The 24938-nt window shown below is 41.9% G+C and overlaps 1 pseudogene; it reads right to left on the bottom strand.

The window, feature by feature from the left end:
* Positions 1 to 7826: 7826 nt before the first annotated feature.
* LOC140503861 (cytochrome P450 2A5-like) lies at positions 7827 to 24646 on the bottom strand (annotated as a pseudogene).
* Positions 24647 to 24938: the final 292 nt, after the last annotated feature.

Below are 24938 nucleotides of genomic sequence, written 5' to 3'. Positions count from 1 at the left end.
CTTTGTTTCTTTTCTGATAGTTTGTTTCTCTGTGTTTTCCTGCCAATTTGATTGTCATTTTCTCTGTCTTTGGTTCTGAATATCTTTCTTTGTGTGCTTCTAATGCGCTCTGTGATTCTCTGTCACAGTTACTCTCTGTGTTTCTTTCTCTGTTACTGTGTATCTCCCTGCTAATTTGTCTTTTGGTCTCACTGTCTTTGCTCCTCTGGGTGTCTCTGTTTATGATTCTGTCTCTCCATAGTTGTGGATCTATATGCAACTGTTTCCCTATCTTTATGTGTCTGTCTGTTTTCTACTCTGTACCTCTCTGGATGTTTCTCTCTTCATATCTTGATGTCTATCTCTCAGTGTCTCTACTGTCTCTTTGCTTTTCTGTGTCTGTTTCTGTCACATTGAGTATCTGTTTCAGTGTCTCTGTGACTTCATGGATCTCCCTGTCTGTCTGTCTGAGCACTTGTCTCTTCCCCACCCAGTCTCTCTTTCTCTTTGCTCCTTGCATTTCTCTCAATATCTATCTCAAACTTTGTGTTTCTATCAGTCTATCTTTTTCTCCATCTTGTTCCCACCCCACTCCCAGTCTCAGTACCTTCATGAGGGAGTCATACATCTGTTGGGTGTTGAGATTCAGGTAGTTGACAATGATAGGCAGGGGGGTGCACCCAGTGGGAAGGCTGCTGTAGACGTTCCTCTCTTTCCAGACAGAGAGCACCAAAAAGCCTGCGAGACAAAAGAATATGACCCCCAGCAGGAGACTGAAGGCCAGTATGGTAGAGGTGGCAGAGGTTAGCTCTATACTGTTGTCTATGGTTGGCAATGTGTGGAGTCAAGACTGGGTCCAAATTGGGCTGTCTTTTTCTTTTATGCTGGAAGGAAGGGTTGGTACTTGGTTCCATTCCCAGCTCTCTTAGATAACGTTCACAATCCCAACCCAGTCCTCTCTGAGCCCCAGGTCTAGGCAACCTTGAAAGTCAAAAAAAGGGAGGAATCAAGTGCAGTGAGGGCTCAGAGACTTGATATTCCTGGGGGGTAAAAGTAGAAATGAATGAGACTCAAAAGAGTGCCAGAGATAGACCTGATGATCTCAAAACATGATGGTGTATATTTGCAAAGGAATCTTGAGTCTACAAGCGGCATCTTGGAGCTCAGAAACAAGTTCAGGGGGAATCCCAGAATGTAGAGACGAAAATTTTGGAGGACTCTAAGACCACAGAAGAAGTTAGGAAGCCCTATTACTAGGCTTGGAGGACAAGGCATCTTAAGGTTTGAAGGTAAGGCTGTAGGGAGTCAAAGGTAGGGCCCAAAATAGATCTTTTACTGGCTATGACCTTAAGTAAGTCCTCCCTCTCTCTAGGCCATCCCTTTCTCCTTTGTGTTAGGAGGAAACTGTATCAGATGAGCCCTAAGGATCCCCTCCATGGGATATTCTCTCTGCCTGTGGAGCATGGAATCCTCCACCTGCTGTTAACCAAGTATTCTTTTAAAAATAATCACAACAAACCAAGAATTGACCCAAAAAAAGAGACAAGTAAAGCTCTAACCCAAACCTATATATGTGAGTCATTTATACTTTGATCTAATTTAGGAGTTATGGGGGAGCAATTATTAAATCTTAGGATTTAGAGTTGGGATCCTCTAACTTAGGGATTCTCTAATCTCTATCCTGATGTGTGTTCTTTTCTTTTAAACTTGTAAATGTATTTTGAAGATAGATTTAACCATTATCCACAAATATGGACGTTTTTGATCTGTTGGTTTTGTAGATGAAGAAAATGAGAGGTAATGGTCAGACAGGTAGTCAGTGACAAGACTGGAATTTGAATCAAGGTCATCTGATTCTCTACCTGGAAGGGTAGAGTCCAGAAATAGCACTGCCACATTGGATACCTGTCATATTTGCTTCTGGGCTAAAGTTTGTGGAAGGAGAGTGGGAGCAGAGCTAACAAACAGAAATAAATGAATTGTGGTATTTTTAGGGAGATGCAGGGAGGGGTACGTTAGGCAATTGCAGGAAACTAATTGGAATTGCAGTTATTTTTACCTGAGTTGACATAGGTGTCAATGGCCCTTCCTCCCCTCTCCATCTAGAATTAGCAGTGATTACCTCATCTCTGTGGTCATAGTCTAGCAGAACCCTGGGTTAGGGAGAAGGCTTGTCGTTCTTCTTTCTTGAACAGGCCCCAAAAAGACGTCTCTTACCTTTCAATTAGTTTTATTTGGTAAGTTTTTAATGTTTTTCTTTTTTTGTGCTTTGCTTTCTCCAATGGATTCCATTTCCTCATTCTTTTTATTATTTATTTTATATTTATTCTACACTTTTTTCCTTAGAACATACCACTTACAGTTATTTAGTCCTTCTTCAGCCTCCATAGTCCTCAGGGAATTAAAATTTTTTATATTCGTCATTTGAGTTTTGATTACTCCCTTTAGAGCTTGCTCTCTTAATCCCACTTTTTTGTTGTTGGCCTAACTTTTGAAGAAATACTTATCCCTGCAGGTACTAGAGAGGATACTGCCCCATGTTAGGATTCTTCCTGTGTTCTTAACTATTTGGTTTATTATTGACTGGTTTTTCCTTGGTAATTTGTCTCCATTGACCTCAAAAACTCTTCCCTCAATCAGATCCTCCCACTTTTCAGGGTTTTAATTGTCCCTTATGTAGTCATTTCAGTCAGGAACAACTCTTTCTCACGCCTTTCTAAGGTTTTCTTGGCAGAGATACTAAAGTGACTCTGATTTCCTTTCCAGTTCATTTTTACAGATGAGGAAATTGAGACAAACAGTCAAGTGATTTATCCAGAGTCACACAGGTAGTATCCGAAGCCAAAATTGGGTTCAGGTCTTCCTAAATCTACACCCAGCACTCATCCACTGCACCACCTAGCTGCCTTATGAGTTCTCCCTAGAACCTCTGATTCCACTTATCCTGAGGCAGAATGAATGACTTCTCTAAGTGGCAGATCTCTGAAGAAAATACTCATTTTGAGTTCCCCATCTTCCTCGTCAAATATATCTTCACCCATAGGAGCATTCATTAGTGTTATCCCTACTCCCATCATTTAAAAAAGGTTTATTCCTTTCTTCTTTCCTCCTCCTAATTTCTCTCTTTGTCTCCTCACCCATCCTCCTGTAGGCTTTCTTCTTCCCGATTGACTATAGGAGTTATTTTCCCTTTGATTTGATTAGAGTACATGATACCTTCTACTCTATCATCATCTTCTTCCTCTCATTGTAATGTGCCCTCCCATTTTGTAATCAATCTAGTCCCAACAAAAAAATATTGATTCACCTGTAGGTGGGTGGTTGTGAAGTTTACTCCATGATGTTTTAGGCTTTTTTTTTTTCACTTTTATTCCTTTTTTAACAGTATTTTGTTTTTTCAATTATGCATAAATGCAAATTTTAATAGTCATTTCTCAACAAAATTTTGAGTTCGAAATTTTGTCCCTCCCCTCCATCTTCCCTATGACAGTAAATAGTTTGATATAGATTATATATGTGCAATCATGTAAAACGTATTTCCACATTTTTCGTATTACAAAAGAAAAAACAGTACAAAAGGGGGAAACTATGGAAAAATAAAGTGAAAATAGTATGCTTAGATCTTCATTCAAACTCTATCAGTTTTTTCTCTGGATATGGAGGGCATTTTCGAGTCCTTTGTATTTGTCTTTGATCATTCTGTTGCTGAGAGGAGCTCAGTCCATCATAGGTGATCATGATACAGTGCTGCTGTTACTGTGTACAATGTTCTCTTGGTTCTAGCCATTTCTCTTTCCGTCAATTCATGCAGGTCTTTCCAGGTCTTTCTGAGAGCATCCTTCTCATCATTTATTAAAGTATAATCATATTTCTTCACAATCGTATACCACAGCTTATTCAGCCATTTCCCAGTTGATGGGCATCCCCTCAATTTCCCATTCTTGGCCGCTACAAAAAGAGCTGCCATAAATATTTTCGTACATGCGGGTCCTTTTCCTATTTTTATGATCTCTTTGGGATAAGGACCTAGAAGTGGATTGCTGGGTTGAAGGGTATGCACAGTTTTATAGCCCTTTGGGCATAGTTCCAAATTGCTTTCCAGAAGAGTTGGGTCAGTTCACAATCCACCAACAATGTATTAGTGTTCCAATTTTCCCACATCTTCTCCAACATTTATCATGTTCCTGTTTTGTCATATTAGTCAATCTGATAAGTGTGATGAGGTAGTTCAGAGTTGTTTTAATTTGCATTTCTCTGTTCAGTAGTGATTTAGAGCATTTTTTATACGACTTTAGATAGCTTTAATTTCTTCATCTGCAAACTGTTTGTTCATATCCTTGGACCATTTATCAATTGGGTAAGGACTTGTATTCTTATAAATTTGATGCAGTTCTCTACATATTTTAGAAATGAGGCCTTTATCAGAGACACTGGTTGTAAAAATTTTTCTAAGCTTTCTGTTTCCCTCTAATCTTGATTGCATTGGCTTTGTTTGTGAAAAACCTATTGATTTAATGCCATCGAAATTATCCAATTTACTTTTCATAATGTTCTCTATAACTTGTTTGGTCATTAATTCTTCTCTTCTTCACAGATATGAAAGGTAAACTACTCTTTGCTCTCCTAATTTGCTTATGACATCACTCTTTAATGTCTAAATCATGTACCAATTTTGACCTTATCTTGGTATATAGTATAAGATGTTGGTCTATACTTAATTTCTGACATGATTTCGGACATCTCTCAGTAGCTTTTTTTTTTCAAATAGTGAGTTTTATACCAAAAGATGCTAGGTTCTTCTCAAACAGCAGATTACTGTGGTCATTTGCTACTGTGTGTTGTGTACCTAACCTACTCCACTGATCCACCATGCTATTGATTAGCTAGTACTAGATAGTTAAAATGATTGCTACTTTATAGTATAGTTTTATATCTGATATGCCTAAGTCACCTTCCTTGCATTTTTTCATCAATTTCCTTTATATTCTTGATCTTTTGTTTTTTCAGATGAATTTTGTTATCATTTTTTCCAGGTCCATAAAATAATTTTTGGTAGTTTCAATGGTATAACACTGAATAAGCATATTAATTTAGGTAAAATTGTCATTTTATTATATTGACTTGGTCTGCCAACGAATAATTGCTATTTTTCCGAATGTTTAGATCTGGCTTTATTTATGTGAGAAAGAGTTTGTAATTTTGTTGATATCGTTCTTAAGTTTGTGTTGACAAGCAGATTCCCAAATATTTTATGTTGTCCACAGTTACTTTAAATGGAATTTCTCTGTCTATATCCTCCTGATAGACCTTGCTGGATACATAGAAATGTTCATAATTTATATGAATTTATTTTACATTCTGCAACTTTGCTAAATTTGTTAATTATTTCAAGTAGATTTTAGTTGTTCTCTAGGATTATCTAAGTATGCCATCATATCATCTGCAGAGCGATTCTTTTGTTTCCTCATTGCCATTCTAATTGTTTTAAGTTCTTTTTCTTCTCTTATTTCTAAAGCTAATATTTCTAGCAAAATATTAATTAGTAGTGATGATAATTGGCCTCTTTGTTTCCCCTCTAATCTTCCTGGAAAGGTCTGTAGTTTATCCTGATTACAGATAATGCTTGTGGATGGTTTTGATGGATACGGCTTGTCATTTTAAAGAAATTCTCCCTTTATTACTATGCTCTTTAGTGTTTTAAATAGGAATGCTTGCTGTATTTTGTCAAAAGCTTTTTCAGCATCTATTGAGATAATCATACAATTTCTGTTGGTTTTGTTATTGATACAGCCAATTATGCTCATTGTTTTCCTAGTATTGAACCAACCTTGAACTCCTGGTATAAATCCAACTTGGTCATATCATATAATCCTTGTGCTATACTGCTGCAAGTGCCTCTCTAGTATTTTCAAAATTTTTTCCATCAATATTCATGAGGAAAATTGGTCCATAATTTTCCTTCTATGTTTCGGCTATTCTTGATTTAGATATTGGCAACATATTTGTGTCATAAAAGTAATTTGTTGGGACTCTTCTTTACCTATTTTCTCAAATAGTTTGTGTAGTATTGGAGTAAATTGTTCTTTAAATGTTTGGTAGAATTCCCTTGTAATTCCATCTGGACATTAGAATTTTTCCTTAGGAGATTCATTGATGGCTTGTTCAAATTCTTTTTCTAAAATGGAGTTACTTAAGTATTCTATTTCCTCTTCTGTTGATGTGGGTAAGATACATTTTTAAAAATCATTCATTTCATTTAGATTGTCTCATTTTTTGACATACAACTGGGCAAAGTAGCTCTTAATTATTGCTTTAATTTCTGCTTCACTAGTAGTGAATTCACCCTTTTCATTTTTGAAGATGTGCCTGCAGGAGAAGGAACCATGGAACTTGGGACTCAGCCTGAAATAGAGATGGAAACTTTGCAGCAGGGCAGGAGCAGTGAGCCTGCTTTCCTGCTGCATTCTCCTGCAATAGGTTGGGACTCAGGCGGTGGAGCTGTCTATGGTGCAATCGAGAATGTGCTGTAGCTCCTTGTTGACTTTGCCACCCAACTGTTGATCAGGACTTGAAAGTGGGGACTGTACCAGTATTAGAACTTGGCTCATTAGAGTACGTGTGCACCTGAGAGTGACAGGTGGAAACTTGCAACAGCAACATGGAGAGGACACACTCCCAAGGGAACTTTACTTGGACACTGAATTGAGGGGATGGTAACTTATTGTGACCTAGGGGCAGAGTATATTATGTTCTTTCCTACCCCTGGGGATGTGCAGAGTAAGAGATGACCTTAACCTGGGATCCCCTGATTGTATAAATAAGTACAAAGTGGAATGCTATGTTGTGTCTCATTTGTGTCATAATTTGATGACTCCTTAAGGCCATGTGGCCACCCTGGTAATAAGTTGTCATGTTGTTTTGAATTATGAATGCTTTAGTTTCTTGAATAAGTTTTAGTGTTGAATAGAGTGCTCATTATACAGTGCAATTCAACCCTAAAAAAAGAATATATATATAATATATATGTCTCTGTGTTTGTACATGTATGTATGTATATGTATATGTACATGTATATGTATATATTCACAACAACAACCCTCAAGTGTACTGGATTGTTTGGCGTTACAATTCTCCACCTCATTTTACAGATGAGAAAGTGACGTAAACAGGGTTAAGTGACTTGCCCAAGATTACCCAGTTAGTGTCAGAAGCTGTATTTCAACTCAGGAAAATGAGATTTCGGATCTGGTACTTAATTTATTATGCCACCTAACTTTCTGCCTTGGTCTTAAGTAAACTCCTTCCCCTTTTTTGGCCTCAATTTTTCTACCTTTATATAGAAGCTATTTGTCATTCCTTGAGTGATCACGTTTGTTGATGAACATTTATGACCTAACCCTTCCTCCCAAAGGAATCTTCTCTGTGATAGGAGAGCTGTAGAGAGACACACACAGAGATGCAGGAGTAGAGACAGAGACGTAGTCATAGAGAGACAGACATTGGAAAAGAGAGAGATCGAGAAAGACATAGCAGCAGAGAAACATTCAAGGATAGTGAAAGACAGAGGAAAGAGCCAGGGGAGACAAAGATAGATGTCAGAGTGACAGAGGCAGAGAGAAGGGGAGAAAGAGACAGAGACTAAGATAGAAATTAGTCAAAAGGGAGTGGTATGATGCAAGGCAAAACTCCTTTGTAAGCTTCCAGTTTCACTTTTTTCTTTACTCTCTGTATGCCCTGGAACAAGTCACTTCCCCACAGTCACCTCATCTGTAACTTGAAGGGATTATATTGAATGAGTTCTATGCTGTGTTACAGTTTTTAGGAGCTGAACAAAGCGACAAGAGAGCTGCCTGGGGTCTCAGACTTTATTAACACATCCTAAACCACCACCACCCAGGAGTCGCAATAGTTCCTGTGTTTCTGCTGTGGCTGTCTGGGCTCAGTCTCATCATCGAGGCAGGAATGACATGGTGTAGGTGCGGGGTATGGTGGCAAAGCTCACCGCCATGGGGGAGATATCGATGGCCTCTTTTGGGAGTGGGGACTGTAAATGAAAGCTCTGCAGGATGGTAGTGAGGAAGAGGAACAGCTCCATTCTGGCCAAACCTTCACCAAAACAGTAACGTTTGCCTAAAGAGCCAGAGTCAGAGCTGGTCAGAGTGGGGAAGGCCCTTAGAGTTTGAAGTGTCCTTAGAAGACAGAGTGTCAGTCCTGGGCTCTCCCAGGGGCTAAGGACCCTTCCTTAGAAGAGAGAATGTCAGAACTGGGAGAAAATTAGAAGGCACAATGGAAAGTGGTCTAGTGATAAATTGGATGTTGACTAATTGCATCACTTTGAGTAAATCACTTTCCCTCTCTCACCCTCAGAATTAGAGATTTGGACTTTATGGCCCCGAGGTAACTTCGAGCCTTAAGTCTACAATCCCCTAGAGGGAAAAAATTGCCAGACATGGAAGTGACATTAAAACCGAGAAAAATCATAGCTGGGAGGGATCTTAGGCTAGAGAACGTCAGCATTGGTAGATAACTTAGAAAAAAACATGTAGTACAGAACATGTTTGAGTGTGGTGCCACAAAAGACTTCTTCCTTTGTTTAATTCTTCTTGATAACTGGCTACTCTGTTTTTTTTTGTTTGTTTTTAAGCTGATGAAGACCACAAGTGCTATTAATATCTACTGAATTTTGATGCCCCAGGTCAATGTCCAACTGTCACACCCTAATTATGGAGGACAGGACATCAGAAGTAGGAGAACCTTTGCCACATGTAGTTGCTTTTGTTCCTCAACGTTCCTACACCTCCTCCTCAGCAGAGCTCTTTGCTTCTTCTGAAGACACAATGAGAGCCATCCCTTGGGAGATCCCTCTTCCAACCTATGGAACACTTCCCAAGCTGTCTATACCATCCTCTGTTCTCTCTGTCTTTGCTCCATGGTCTGTCAAAGCAGGAGCCCTCCTCCATCTTGTTCCCTTGATTCTATCCTTCCCAATCTCACAGAATTCCTCATCTGGATTTCTGCATTCTCAACTAATGGGTGTATTTGCTATTGCCTAAATTGATCATTCCACTTTCTTCAAAGCAGCTCTAAGCTTGAATGTCCTTCTCCTCCCCCCTGCTTTTAAGATCCTTAACTTCCTACCAAGTCACTTTAGTACCATCTCCAACAGGAAGCCTTTCTTCATTGTCTTAGTAGTCAGTACTCTCCATTTGCAAATTGTTTTTTAATTACTTCTCTTTTCTACCTAAACTTGGCCCTCTCTAGTAGAATGTAAACTCCTTGAGGGCAGAGACAATTTTTCCTAGTCTTCGCCCCCTCCCATATCATAAGAACTTGTTGGACTGAATATTAAAATGGAAAAAAATCTTAAATGCCATCTAGTTCAACAATCTCATTTTACAAATGAGGAAACTGAGGTCCAGAGAAGGGAAGGTACTTGGCCAAAGTTACAGACTCATAGAGTTCTGAGATGATAGATACTTAGTTGGAAAGGACCTCGGCCCCTCCAGAGTCCCAGGCCTGAGTTTCACAGATGAGGAAAATGAGGTCCAGGGAGATGAAGGGATTTGCCTAAGGTCACCAAGGTAGGGAATTTTAGAGAGGGGACTTGACCAAAGGCTTTTGACTCCAGGGTGAGGACTCTTTCTATTGTAAGTACTTCCTTAACGAAGAATGAACTCTAGTGATTTGGGGGGGGGGGTGTACTTTCTGGAACACTTGACCCTCCTCTGGGGTCTATCAGAAACGATCCCACTCCCACTTAAGAAACTTAGTCAATGGAAATTTACCTGAGTGGTAACAGGATGAACTAAAAGTAGATTGAAAGAGAGGAAGAATTAACTAGGCTCTGTCCATACTGGTTGATACTAGAGATGAGAGTGGGGATCATGGAAGGGAAGAGAGAAGGCTTTCCTGCTCACCAATGGAGAAGGGGACAAAGGCATCACTCTTCTTGAACTGGCCCTCTTCATCCAGAAAGTGTTGAGGGTTGAAGGCTTCAGGGCAAGCAAAGAAGTTGGTGTCCCACAGTGCTGAACCAAGCATGGGAAAAACTTCTGTGCCCTAGATTGGAAGTGAGAGAGATCAAGAAAGAAAATGATTGATCAGGGGAAGAGAGGAGGGCAGAAGAAGAGGAGACAAAGACAGGGAGAGAACCTGGGAAAGGGGGGAGAGAGAAAGAGACAGAGACAGAAACAGAGAGTCAGAAAGAGACAGAGAGAGAAACAGAGAGAGAGAGAGAGACAGAGAATGCTTTCCTTCTGAAGCAATAAGGTCATAGAGTGTAATGAAAGCTAGTCTCAGATGGAGGAATAACCAAGTTCAAGTCGTCTCCAACACATACTAGCTACTGAGCAAGTAACTTAGCCTTAAGACTGAAATTTGCAGAGAAGGTGCCAATCTGAATCAGCAGAGGGAGTCCCTTGTGTCAATGAAATCCTAAGCCCAATCCTTAGCCTTGTTATTGTATCCCAATATACAGACAAATGTTGTTTGCCCTGATAGAATGTAAGGTCCTTGAGGGCAAGGCCTGTTTCATTTTTGCCTTTGTATTCCCATCAGTTTCAGTACCTTGCTCATCTTGCTGATTGAATGATTGAAAGAGAAAATTAATAAGAATTGAATTATATTAACAGTGATAATCCTGAGTATAATGGGAGGTGGTGTTGGTCAGAACACCCCTAATCAATTCATTTCCCCCTTCTCCATTTCATTTGCAACAGAAGGGGAAAGTCCCAAGACCAACAGGGATTTACACTTTGTCAGCCCTTTAGAATGAAAATATTGTCTTTGGATTCTTTGGAGGGGCAGCTTGCCTTTGACTGACAGAAGAACAACTATGCCTTTGGTGGCCTGTAAAACTGGAGCTTCTCTGGTCTGGACTCATTGCATACAGTAAGCAGCTTTGAGGAGCGTGACCTCTGGCAGTCAAAAGAAGAGACAGCAATGAAGAAATAACCAAACTCTTAAGAATCTTTGCTCTTGTAATTTCATCTGTATGAGAGGATAAGAGGTAAGGGAAGGAAGGGAAGAGAGAATATCTTTCTCTTCCCTTCACCACCATTGGTCATACTGATTTGCATCAGAACTAATGACTGAGTAGGAGGTTGGGAACAGAGAGGATGAGAAAAAAAAATCCTCAAAGGTGAGATTCAAACTTCAGAGTCAAACCAGTCCAAAGACTCAGTTAGGAGACCTCCTTAATAGACTCTATGTCCAGGAGAAGTAGCATGAGGACACCACACTAAGGGAAAGGACATTCAGCTCCATAGCCCCAGAGGTCTGGTTTGTCTTGGTCACGTGTTCTCTAAGCTTGTGCATCACTCCAAGTGTATTCTAATTGTACGGCCATTCTTTCCAGTTTCAGTTGGTGGAGTTGTGAAAGAGTATTCCCCAGGTTTATGGGGAGGAGGAAATGTTTATTACTATTGTTTTTATGATATCGTTTCTGTAAGCATTTTTCTTTGGGGTAACTCTCTACTGCCAGACTATGAAAAGTAACTTTACCAGTGGGGACTTCTGAGCTCTCATTTTAAGAGTGTGGACTCACAAAGTATCTTGAACCCCGGGGCATTAGCTGCCCTCTGGAGACCCAACCTATTAGTTCAAGTTGAAGGGGCAGCCCCAAGGGTGTGCTAAAAGATAATAAGTTATCTGCTCTGAGTCAAACAACAACATGTGCTATTGCTGTCTTCATTTTTTCAGCCACAAGGTGGCTTTTCATTCAAACACACTTTCTCTTCATTTCAATATCCTTTTCCATCCTAGGTTCTTTCCAAACTTGTACTTCATTTACACTGATCACATTCTGGGATTATTACCTCCTGGGCAAGTGCTATTAATAAAACTATTTTTCAACCTACATCCTGAAACTAAGTCTTTGAAACAGGCTAAGTCTACTATATACAACATGCAAGGAGAAAAACTTAAAATTTGTCTCATTTGACAATCAATCAATATAAGCGGGAAAGCAATATCTTGGCTGGGCAATTAATCCTGCTTCGATTACAAGAAAGACCCTCTTGGCATACATACAATTCATGACCACACATTTTGACATGACAGCACTGAGGTTCACTTTTTTTTTTTTTTTTTGCTAATTCAAAAAAGGAGAATATTTCAGAACTTTAGAAGGAGCTAAGTGGTGCAGTGGGTAGAATAGTGGTCCACAAGTCAGGAAGACCCAAGTTCAAATTCCACTTCAGACACTTACAAAGTGCGTGACCCTGGGTAAGTCACTAAGTCTCAGTCGGATTCAATTTTCTCATTTGTCACCCTCATAACAAAAATAATAATAACACCTACCTTGTGGGTCTGTTGTGAAGATCATATGAGATATTTATAAAGTGCGTAACATAGTGACTGGCACATAGGAGGCACTTAATATATAACTGTTTCCTTCGTTTCAAATCAGGAAATTAAAATCATTATATTTAAGGATTTAGACTAACTTGTTGAAAACATAAAAGAGAGAGAGAGAGAGAGAGAGAGAGAGAGAGAGAGAGAGAGAGAGAGAGAGAGAATGGGATTAAGAGAAGTTAACTGAGAGTACATTAGAGAAAAGTGTGACCCACAAAAAAGCATTCTGCAATAAAGGGAAGCTGAGACAGAGCTCTTAACATGTATCAGTGCATTAGGAAGACTGGTGGTGCTTAATGAATTGGATTCAAGACTCTACATTCAGGGACCCCTTCTGCTTGAAGGTGACAAATATTTATAGGGAATGAGAGCACTAAAAATAGAACCAGGTGGTCCAGTCGGTCCATGGGTCAGTTCCAAAAGGGGAAGTCTAAATGACTGGTCAAGGAGAAAAGTCCATCAATCACCAAAATTTAGTCATTAGGCTTTTCACACATCATCAATCATGAGTGTTTAGTGAATGACTAGACAAGAGAATTCTGGGAATTTCTACTAGCATATTTTGAACATTGGAGGCAAAAGAACAAAGTAAAATGGAGAATCCGTGTTTTTCTGGTGTATAGCTGCTCTTAGAGCACAGAGGGTCGGGGCGGGGTGAGGTGTGATACAAATCTCAATCCATTCCTAACACAGGTTAATACAAGCCTAAATAACAAACAAATTGGTATAATATAAATCTACCAGGTAAAAGCAGTGTAATCATCAATACATAATGGGTTAATTCATTCAGACCTAAATTATTCTTATGCTAACAACGAAACTTAATTCTCTCTTTATCTTTCTTCTAGACAATCACTAATACCCATAAATCACAATGAACTAACCAAATGTTGATCAAATTGAGTAGAGATATCAAAATTATTCTCAGGAGAATATTGGAATCGGAGCAAGACAGATGGATGGACCTGCTAATATAGTGCACAAGTGAGTTTCCAGGAGACACAAGACAGGATGAGGAGACTTAAGAGAAGAGAATGAGGAAACTCTCAGGTGTCAGAACATATACGGGCATTTAAAGGATGACAGAAATGGAGAAGGTTCTGGGGCAGAAGGATGTAGATGTTGGAGCTGGAGATGCTAAGAGTGAGGGACTCCTACCTTGGGAATAAGGTAGCCCCGGAATTTGGTGTCCTTCGTGACTCTCCGGGGCACACCCATGGGGATGATATGTGCAAACCTTTGGATCTCATGGATGACGGCCTCTGTGTATGGCATCTTGGCTTTGTCCTCAAACTTGGGTGGTCGGTTCTGTCCAATCACCCGATCAATCTCCTCATGGATTTTGGCTGTGTTTGGTGGGGTGAGGAAATAGCATTCAGGAGGGTCAGAGAGAACCTGGGGAAGTCCCAAGGGAGCAGATGTCATGTGGAGGGTGGGTATATCCTGATGTAAGAGGAGGCTGGGACGAGGAGTGAAGAGGATAATCCATGTTCCATAAACGATGATGATGAAAATGATGACGTGTGCATGTGCGAGTGTTTCTGTATGTATGTATGTATGTATGTATGTATGTATGTATGTATGCATGCATGCATGTATGCATGCATGTATGGATGGAGGGATGGATGGAGGGATGGATTGATGGATGTAATATGTTCTGGGCACATCCCAGGACACCAAAGGACTTCTAAGTGAACTATGGGAAGGGGGCTCACCTTCTACCTCTGGATGCTTCATTAGCACAAGGAAGCCATAGCGAAGGGTTGTGCTAACAGTCTCAGTGCCCCCCAAAAAGAGGTTCAAAGTGGTGCTGACCAAGTTCCTCATGTCGAATTCTGTGTTTGGATTTTTCTTTTCCTGAGAGGAAAATGTGGACACACCTCAGGTGACCTGAACCCCACATACACACACTTGCATCACCTCTAGACTCTTCAACCTCAACGCCTAATTTTCCCAAATGCCAGCTTAATTTCCTTGAGTTCCAGCAATGAGATCCTTCATTGGCACCTGAATTCTCTGGGTTATCTCACTTCTAAGGAACTCAAATACATCTCTGTTCTCAGAATATAGCTGAACAAAGATTTAGTGTGGAAAAGCACCTTAGAAATTGTAAAATCCAACCACTCTCATCAGAAAGTTAAGGCACAGAGACTGGGACCTGTACAGATGAATGTAGCTATCTGAGGTGATATTTGAACCCAGAAATATGTGCCTTCTGAGTCTATAGCCCTACCCACTACAGTATGGTGTCTTCCAGAATCCCAGAATTATAGAGCTGGAAGAGACTTTAGCAACCATGAAAACCCTCACCTTGAGCTTCCTGAAAAGTGGTCATACAGCCTCTGTTGAAAGACCTCCAAACAGGGGGAACCTGCTAGTTCTCTGGGGAGCTCATCACACTTTTGGACAGTTCTCATTGTTAGGAAGTCTTTTCTCCAGGATATTTAAATTCCTCCATTTACCATTTCTCTCATTGCTCCTTCTTCGTCCCTCCAGGACAAAAACAATAATTTAATGTGCTCCATCCCACATTTTATAGATGAAGAGACAGGGACCCAGGAAGAGGAAAGCACTTCCCAAGACCTTATGCAGAGAGACAGGCAAGGCTGCTGAGACTAGATGATTGGGTTCCTCATACCCCAAGTCCCTTCACATAGCTTGTGAAAGTCTAAAGGGGCAGGGAGCATAGAGAACGGGAACATTTCTTTGTGTTAACCTTGTATTCACGTGTTTCTGTTCTCCATTTTCTGTTTCTGTTTCTGCATCTGTCTTCATCTTTCTGTCTCTGTTTCTATTACGCCATGTCCCCTGTCTCTGTCTCACTTTCTCTATTTATAATTTTGTTTTTCTCTCTTTGCCATTATAACCCCAAGATGGCAATGACCTTCAGATGTCGTTGGTGTATCTCAATCTGCGCTCTGTGTTACTTCCTGACTCTGGGATGTTTTTGAACGTACCTCCTGACATGTGCCACAAGATACTTTTGAGCCGTGCCTCTGGAAGCATGAGATTTGCCACCTAATGTGTGCTCATGCTTAGTGCTCACTTCAGAGATCTGCTGCCCAATGTCTGTGAAGTCCACTTCCCAATGTCTGGGGATTCCCCAAAAGATCCATAACATCCTTGTTCTGAGATCTCAGTCCATCCCCTCCATTGTCACCTGTCTACTGGACCATTACCTCCTGCATCTTGATCAGGAAGGAGTCAATGAAATTTCGGGGAGATTTAGGGTCCAGGGTGGCCTGATTCTCCTGGACCTTGTCAGTGATGAAATCTTCCAGTCCTTGCAATTCCTTGAATGCTTGCTGCTGTGGCCCGGGCAGGAGCTTCATCACTCCAGAGAACATCTCAAATAGCTGGGAATGCCACAAAAGAAGTCATGCAGTACAGGACCCTTGGGTAGATGCCTGAAGGATGTGGGAAGAATCCGGGGGGTGGGGGGGGGGTAATCATCATGAAAGATGAAAGTTTAGGGTATCAATGAGGGTCATCATTGAGAATGGGTGGTCAGGAAAGGGCATACAGTCAGACTGGGATCATGGAGTCAGATTGTGAAATAGGGTACAGGAGATACAGGAAAGTAAAGGATTAAGGGATGAAGATAAGTCAAGACCCAAGTGGGTGGGACAGAGGTCTTGGAGGTCACCTGTCCCATGGATGTGGCTGTGAACTGGAAGCTCCCCTGCATCATACGCAACAGGGACAGGAACTGTTTGTCCTCAAATTCAAATCGATCACCAAAGACAATGGAGCAGATGACATTGGAGACAGCGCGGCTCAGGAAGAAGGTGGGGTCGATGGCAGCTCCTTTAGCCCAGACAGGTCAACAGAGACACAGAAATCAGGACTATTGTTGTTATTTGTCCTTCTTTCTTCAAAAAGGGCCATAACATCAGGGAAGTGATGCAATGACATGCAAGTGGATTGAATTTAAGTGAGGGAGGGCTGTTCAAAGTTGCTCTCTGGTCCTCCAGAGCCATCTGTATCCAGAGGCAGATATTGATCAGGACAACTGGAGATGGCCCTGATACAAGTGAGAGACCTTGACCTTCTTAAGCTTAGATTTTTAACAAGTGTCAGGCTGAGGTAATGCCCAATCAGCAATTAAGGCTAAGTAAGAAATGAGACATAGAATGACCTCTTTCACGTATGAAAAAATCAATCTGAGAGGAGGAGACCCTTGGTGTTTTTGGCCAAAACAGAAACAATTGCAATTTATATTCACTCTGAGTCAAATGAGGCTTGACAAGAAATCTATTGTTGGTCAGTCAAAGAAAGTCTGAGTGATATGGGTTTAATGCATAGTCCTTAAGAAAGAAATCTAGTGACAAGCATTTAGGGGGCAGAGCCAAGATGGTGTAGTAGAAAGGCACACATATGGAGGCTCTCCCCACACAGCCCATAAAATACCTGTAGAGAGGGAGTCTCAACAAATTTAGGAGCAGCAGAAGTGGAGAACAACAGAGTGGAGGAGATTTCTAGCACAGGGTGACCTAAAAGGCCCATGGGAAACGTCTGTTCCACCAGACTCGGAGTGGAGTCCAGCCCAGCCTTGGCTATGCAGCTTGTGTACAGCCCTCGGGGGCAGAATCCCCAGTCCCAGTAGCAGCAGGTTCACAGATCCCTCAACCCACAGGCACCAAAGGTCAGTGACGGGGTTTTTTCAGCTGGCCCAGAAGGGAGAAGGGCCTTCCCATAGCTCTGGCCTCAGGCAGAGGCTGGTGCAGAGGCCACATCCGGTGGGTGCCAGCAGTTCTCATGACAGCCTCCACAGCAGCCCGCATCCATTGTTGGTAGTAAAAACCCCTGGGGGTACTAAGGAGCTAATCATTATCTTGGCCCTGTGTAGAGGCCCTGAGGGAACTGGTCTTTGTCTCGAATTGAATGGTGGCCCTCCCCCCATAGCTTGAATGAATCCCAAACCCCAACCTTCCCCCCCCCCCCCGCTGAGATTCTGGACACAGAAATCTCTCTCTGCTCCCAGACCAGTGTGCACACTTGATTGTGCCACTTTGGAGGAAATGAGATTTTACACATTCCCAGAGTATACCCTACTCTTGAGAAAGTACCCAAAAGTCAAGTAACTGGTTGGGAAAATGCCCAAAAAAGGGGAAAAAAAATAAGACTATAGAAGGTTACTTTCTTGGTGAACAGATATCTTCTCCCATCCTTTCTGATGAGGAAAAACAATGCTTACCATCAGGGAAAGATGTAAAAGTCAAGACTTCTGTATCCCAAACATCCAAAATAAATATTCACTGGTCTCAGGCCATGGAAGAGCTCAAAAAGGATTTTGAAAATCAAGTAAGAGAGGTGGAGGAAAAACTGGGAAGAGAAATGAGAGATGCAAGAAAAGCATGAAAAGCAGGTCAACACCTTGCTAAAGGAGATCCAAAAAAATGCTGAAGAAAATAACATCTTGAAAAATAGGCTAACTCGGTTAGCAAAAGAGGTCTAAAAAGCCAATGGGGAGAAGAATGCTTTAAAAAGAAGAATTAACCAAATGGGAAAGGAGGTTCAAAAGCTCACTGAAGAAAATAGTTCTTTCAAAATTAGAATGGAACAGATGCAGGCTAATGACTTTATGAGAAATCAAGAAATCACAAAACAAAATCAAAAGAATTAAAAAATGGAAGATAATGTGAAATATCTCATTGGAAAAACAACTGACATGGAAAATAGATCCAGGAGAGACAATTTAAAGATTATGGGACTACCTGAAAGCCATGATCAAAAAAGAGCTTAGACATCATCTTTCATGAAATTATCAAGGAAAACTGCCCTGATATTCTAGAACCAGGGGGTAAAATAAGCACTCAAGGAATCCACCCATCACCTCCTGAAAGAAATCCAAAAAGAGAAACTCCTAGGAACATTGTGACCAAATTTCAGAGTTCCCAGGTCAAGGAGAAAATATTTGAAGGAGCCAGAAAGAAACAATTCAAATATTGTGGGAATACAATCAGGATAACACAAGATCTAGCAGCTTCTACATTAAGGGATCGAAGGGCGTGGAATATGATATTCCAGAAATCAAAGAAAGTAGGACTAAAAGCAAGAATCACCTACCCAGCAAAACTGAGTATAATACTCCGGGGGAAAAATGGTCTGTCAATGAAATAGAGGACTTTCAAGCATTCTTGATGAAAAGACCAGAGCTGAAAAGAAAATTTGACTTTCAAACACAAGAATGAAGAGAAGCATGAAAAGGTAAACAACAAAGAGAAGTCATAAGGGACTTACTAAAGTTGAACTGTTTACATCCTACATGGGAAGACAGTACTTATAACTCTTGAAACTTTTTTCAGTATCTGGGTAGTTGGTGGGATTACACACACACGCACACACACACACACACACACACACACACACACACACACAGAGAAAGAGAGACAGAGACAGAGACAGAGAGCACAGGGTGAATTTAATAAGATGGGACCATACCTTAAAAAATGAAATTAAGCGGTGAGAGAGAAATATATTGGGAGAAGAAAGGGAGAAATGGAATGGGGCAAATCATCTCTCATAAAAGACGCAAGTAAAGACTTTTCAGTGGAGGAAAAAAGCAGGGAGGTGAGAGAAAAAACATGAAACTTACTCTCGTCACATTTGACTAAAGGAAGAAATAAAATTCACACTCATTTTGGTATGAAAACCTATCTTACAATACAGGAAAGTTGGGGAGAAGGGGATAAGCAGGGTGGGGGGGAGGATGGAAGGGAGGGCAGTGGGAGGAGGGAGAAATTAGAAGTCAACACTCTTGGAGAGGGACAGGGTCAAAAGAGAGAGCAGAAGAAATGAGGGGCAGGGTAGGATGGAGGGAAATATAGTTAGTCTTGCACAACATGACTATTATTGAAGTCATTTGTAAAGCCTCACAGGTATGGCCTATATTGAATTGCTTGCCCTCCCACAGGGGATGGGTGGGGAGGGAGGGAAGAAGAGAAGTTGGAACTCAAAATTTTAGGAACAACTATTGAGTATTATTCTTGCATACAACTGGGAAATGAGATATACAGGCAATGGGGTATAGAAAGTTATCTTGCCCTACAGGACAAAAGAGAAGATGGGGATAAGGGAAGGGAGGAATGTTAGAAGGGAGGGCAGATTAGTGATAGAAGTAATTAGAATGCACAGCATTTTGGGCAGGGGGAGGGGAGAAATGGGGAGAAAATTTGGAACCCAAAATTTTGTAGAAATGAATGTTGAAAACTTAAATTTAAATAAAAAAAAGAAAGAAACCTAGTTTAAAAATCTCAAATATCTTGCAAGATTTCTGAGGTCAAAATTTACATTCCTTTGGGTAGAGTGATAAGGAAGCACAGTGATATAATGACAAAGAAGATCCAGGGAGAAAGAGGCCAGAGGTAGAGAGAGCAAGAGGGGTTAATAGGAAAAAGAGAAAAAAGAAACATAGACCACCATAGAAGTAGAGGCCAACACATACATGGATCCAGGGTTGGAGAGAGAGGAAGAGAGAGATGAAGCTGAAAAAGTGAGGTGGAGCTGTGTACTTCTAAAGAGGAGGATCCATAGAGATTGGACAGTGATAGAGAAGGAAGAGAGGTAGAGACAGAGAAAGACAGACACTCAGTTTTCTGGCCCTCCAAAGGACAGTCATTGTCCCCATCTCCAAATTCCAAGGAGAAGGGAGATTAGATGCTAGAGGAACAGTTCCCCCTCTGTCTCTGTCTCTCACTGCCTCTCTGTCTCTGTCTCTGTCTCTGTCTCTGTCTCTCTCTCTCTCTCTCTCTCTCTCTCTCTCTCTCTCTCTCTCTCTCTCTCTCACACACACACACACACACACACACACACACACACACACACACACACATCTCCCTCATCTATCCCTGCCTTTGTACTCCAGGGCTGCCCTAAAATGAAGTGAAACTGAGGCCCACACAGGGAAGGGAACTTGTTCAGATAACAAGTGGTAAAGCTGGGATCCATGTCTAGTTCTCCTGATTCTAAGTTCAGGGCCCTTTCAGGAATCCAGACTGCCTCCCCTTATTCAGCATGTCAGCTGGAAAAGACCTTTGCAGCCATCTTGTCCAAAACCCTTTTTTTATAGATGGGATAACTCTGATCAAGCTCACCTATTCAGAGGTTGAGAATGTAGAACAGCACAGAGATAGATCACACTCATTGCTGTCCAGTCATTTCATTCATGTCTCATGCTTCATGGCCCCATTTGTGGTTTTCTTGGCAGTTTCTTCTCGAGTTCATTTTGTGGATGAAGAAAAGGAGGCACAGAGGGTTAAGTGTTTTGCCCACATGGCTAGGAAGTGTCTGAGGTCAGATTTGAACTCATGATGAGTCTTCCTGATATCAAGTCCAGTACTTTATTCACTGCACCAGCTAACTGGTTTATTGAAGTCATGAAGACCTGAGCCTATATGACTTCAAGCTAGATGTGTAAACATGGGCAATTACTTGACCTCTGCCTCACTTTCCTCATCTGTAAGATGAGGTGGAGAAAAAAATGACAACTCACTCCAGTATCTTTGCCGAGAAAACCTCCAAAATGGCATCTCGATAGTCAGATATTATTGAAAGAAACGAGTAATAACAGCAAAAAGATAGCTGATGTTGACCAGGCACAAGGCTCTGGAATATTCTTAGGGTCCACTCACCATTTGTGCCTCGGAAAGCCTCAGTGAGGAAGCCAGCTTCTTCTTGGATGCGCTCCTCAATGCCTCTCTTGCCCATGCCAAAGTCCCTGAGGGTGGTGATGGAGAATCGTCGGAGCTGCCGGGCCCTCTCTCCATTGCTGAAGATCACACCTGGTCATTGGCAAGAGGGAGGAAGGAGCTCAGGGAAGAGCAGAGATCCTGCAGGATCCCAGGTCCTGGTATAGGGTGAGAGGTGGATGTCCAAAGTGAAACCAGGAGAGAAAGAAAGGGAGGGAGAGAGTGGGAAATGGAGGGGGGAGGAGAGAGAGAGAGAGAGAGAGAGAGAGAGAGAGAGAGAGAGAGAGAGAGAGAGAGAGAGAGAGAGAGAGAGAGATATGAGCAAAAGTATGAAGACATAAATGAAAAAAGAGATGGAGAGACAACGTGAAATAATAAAACAAGTGGAGGAATGGAGACCGAGGGATATAGGGAGTGACAGAGAAATGGGGAGAGGGGGGAGGTGAGACAGAAATAGCAAAAATGGAGAAGAGAGTAGAAAACTGGGGAGACAGGAGGGACAGAGAGATGGAAGGGGGTGAAATGGGAAGGCCCAAGACAGAGAGATAGGGAAGAAGGTGAAACAAAGAGAGACAGAAAATAATAAGGAGGTGGAGGAGATGGGCATATAGTGAGAGAATTCAAAACAAGGAGAAATGGGGAGATAAGAAGAGACACAAAGAGAGACATGGAAGAACTGCATTGATGGGGAGAGAGGAAAAGACAGAGAAGTGGGGAGAGAGACGGTGGAAATGGGAAGACAGAGAGACAGAGATGAAGAAATAGGGAGAGAAGGACAGCAGGGAGAGATGGAGGAAAGAATCAAACCAAAAGGGAAAGCTATATGAGGGATGTGGGGAGACAAAGAAAGGAGGAGAAATGGGAAAGGATGGGGAGATAAGAAGATAAATCAGGAAACATATGGAAAAACTGGGGATGTACAGAGGGAAACAGAAAGGCAAACATATGAAGAGGTCTGGGGAGATAAACAAGGAGAGACAGAAACAGACAAGGAGAGACAGAGATAAAGGGATAGAGAGAAAGATGTGGAACTTGAGAGACAGCAAGATGGAAAGTCAAAGGGAGATAAAGTCAAAGAGAGACAGAAGGCAAAGAAAGGTTAAGGAAAGAGAAAGAAAAAGTGTGGAGAGGAGAGGCAAGGGAGAGATGAAAAATACAGGGAGAAGGAAATACAAGAATAGCCAAAGAGATGGGGAGATAGCAAGAGACCAAGAAAGATGAAGAGACAAAACAATGGAGAGGGCTGGAAAAGCAGGGAGACATATGAGGAGACACAAGTGGAAAAACAGAAAAAGAAAGAGAAACAGAGAGAAGCAGATGGTTGAGGGAGGCAATGCTCTTCAGAGGAAGCAAGGAGAGAAGATCAGAACCCCGACCAACAGTCTAGGGGAGATCACATTGGCCTGGATGTATGTGTGTGCACGTTTGGTGTACAGTGTGTGGGAGGCTGTTAGTGGGATTGGGGTGTGCAAATGAGTGTATGGGGGGGATGTGTGTGGTGTGTATGTGTATGGGGTGTGTGTGTGGAAGGTGTGTATGTGTGTGATGTGTGTGTGGTGTCTGTATATGTATGTCTGTGTGTGGTGTGTGTATGTGTGTGAGTGTGCATGTGTATGTTCCTCTACAGATACTCACCAAATCCCTTAAAGTGCCAGTCGAAGATGGGCTGCTCTCCCCGACCAGAGAACTCTTCTGCTTAGTCAACCAGCGCCTCCTTCACAGCCTCATACCCAGTCAGGACTACCATGACCCTCTGTCCCAAGTGGACTGTAAACACAGGTCCATATTTTTTCCCAATCTAGAGGGGATGGAGAAGTCAGAATAACCAGAGAGTGGCCTCTAAGCCCCATGATTTCCTTCTTCGTAGTTCTCTTCCCTGAAAGATTACCTCTCAGCCATCATCTCTCAGCTGCTTTCAGAACAATTTCTAATTGTGACCTAGGCATCACAAACATTTCAGCATACAAGGAATAAGGAAGAGGATTTTGAATCCTTGTAAACAGTTTTGTTTATTTTAAAATGTATATGTATGGGTAAATATGCACGTATGTAAAATATGCATCAATATATAAATTTTTCTTTTTTTTTTTTAGAGGAAACATGGTGGGACCTGGGTTCAAATCCTTCCTCAAACACTAACTGTGCGACCCTGAGCAAGTAACTTCACCTCTGCCTCAGTTTTCTCATGTGTAAAGTGAGGTATTTGGATACCATGACTTGTCTTGTTCTTTCCAGTTCTGAATCTGAGGCCAGGACACTCCGTTTAACAAGATCAGAACAAAAAAATGCTGTTTTTTTCATTCTTTGTCTGTTTTTTTCCTTCTTTGTCTGTTTTTTTGCCTATGACAAGTCAAGGGAGCAAGCATTGTTAGAAATATACTCTGTGCTAGGCATTGCAGATAGAAAGATAAAGGCTAAGACTGTCCCACCCCTTGAGGACCTCCCAGTATAATGGGGCATATCTATCCCGAGCCCCTCACCTACACTGGTTTTCAAAAAATAGTTCTGCAGGGTTATGAGAAACTAACGAAGCTCATGGCCAGGTCAGAGAGAGCAGGAGTCCCCATATTTAACAAGAGATGTCTCTGGGCTCTCAAATCTCCACCTCCCACCCTCTCCTTCGGTCCTCTCTCTCCAGCTCTCGGGCTTGCTCTCCCACCTTCCTGTCCTCTTCTCCACCATCCCTATGAATCTCTCTTTTGCTCCCTAGCTCTGTCCATCCCTCCCATGAAGAAGTTCTATGTTTTTCTTAGAGGATCTTTGCCATAAGATCATAAAACTTTGCCCTTAGAGACCATCTAACCCAGTCTGTCCACATTATGGAGAGGAAACTCAGGACTAGAGAATGGAAAAGACCTTCCCCAAGTCGGTAGTGAGAAGCAGAGACATTTTTCTGCCTCCATCTCCCCTTCTCTCTGACTTTCCCAGAGCCTTCTTCCAACCACCCTGGAAGCTACTTATGCAGATGAGAGTTATCTCCATCTCCATCTGTCTTTGATGCTTGTGTTTCTGTGTCTCACTCTATGTCTCTGAGTCCATCTCTCTGAGTCACTGTCTCTTTGGGATTATGTGTTTGCATCTCTGTCTCTGCTTTTCCCTTTCTGCTACTTTGTCTCTGTCTCTGCCAGTTTGTCATTTTTTCTGTCTCTATTTCTGAGTACCTCTTTTGTGTGTTTCTAATATACTCCGTGATTCTGTCTCTATCACTGTTACTCTTTGTGTGACTCTCTCTGTTACTGTGTCTCTCCCTGTTAATTTGCCTTTGGATCTCACTGTCTCTTTGCTCTTCTGAGTGTCTTTTTATAGGTCAATCTCTCTGTCTCTTTCCTCTCTCTGTTTCTCTCTCACTTTCTGTATTTCTCTGTCTCAGTCTCTCCATGTTCTCCCCCTTGTCCCCAGCCTCAGTACCTTCATGAGGGAGTCATACATCTGCTCGGTGTTGAGCTGCAGGAAGTTGCCAATGAAAGGCAGAGGGGCGGGCCCAGGGGGAAGGTTTCGAGAGATCTTCCTCTGTTTCCACACAGAGAGCACGACCAGAGCTGAGACGCAAAAGAATATGGCCCCCAGAAGCAGCCCAGAGGCCACCATGGTGAAGTTAGCAGAGGCCCCACTGCGCTGTTACCTGGGTTTTGGGCAGATGCTGACTCAAAAATGGGGTCCAGATAGGGCTGTTCCTGACTTTTATGCTTGGGCCGGGGGGTGGAGGCTGTCACCTGGCACTGATCTCAGCTCCATTGTGCAACATTTTCAGTCGTAATGCATTCATCCCCTGAGCTCCAGAACTGGCCAAATCTGAGGGTTACAGAGGGAGAGGGATTGAGTGCAGTGGGGGCTGAGAGATTTTACTCATGGGTAAAAATAAAAATGGGCAAGGTTCAATGGAGTACCATAGCCGAGAGATGGAGTTTGGAGTCT

This window comes from Notamacropus eugenii, chromosome 5 (assembly GCF_028372415.1).
Source record: "Notamacropus eugenii isolate mMacEug1 chromosome 5, mMacEug1.pri_v2, whole genome shotgun sequence".
Taxonomy (NCBI): domain Eukaryota; kingdom Metazoa; phylum Chordata; class Mammalia; order Diprotodontia; family Macropodidae; genus Notamacropus; species Notamacropus eugenii.
This window is presented reverse-complemented; position numbering and strand designations above follow the sequence as displayed.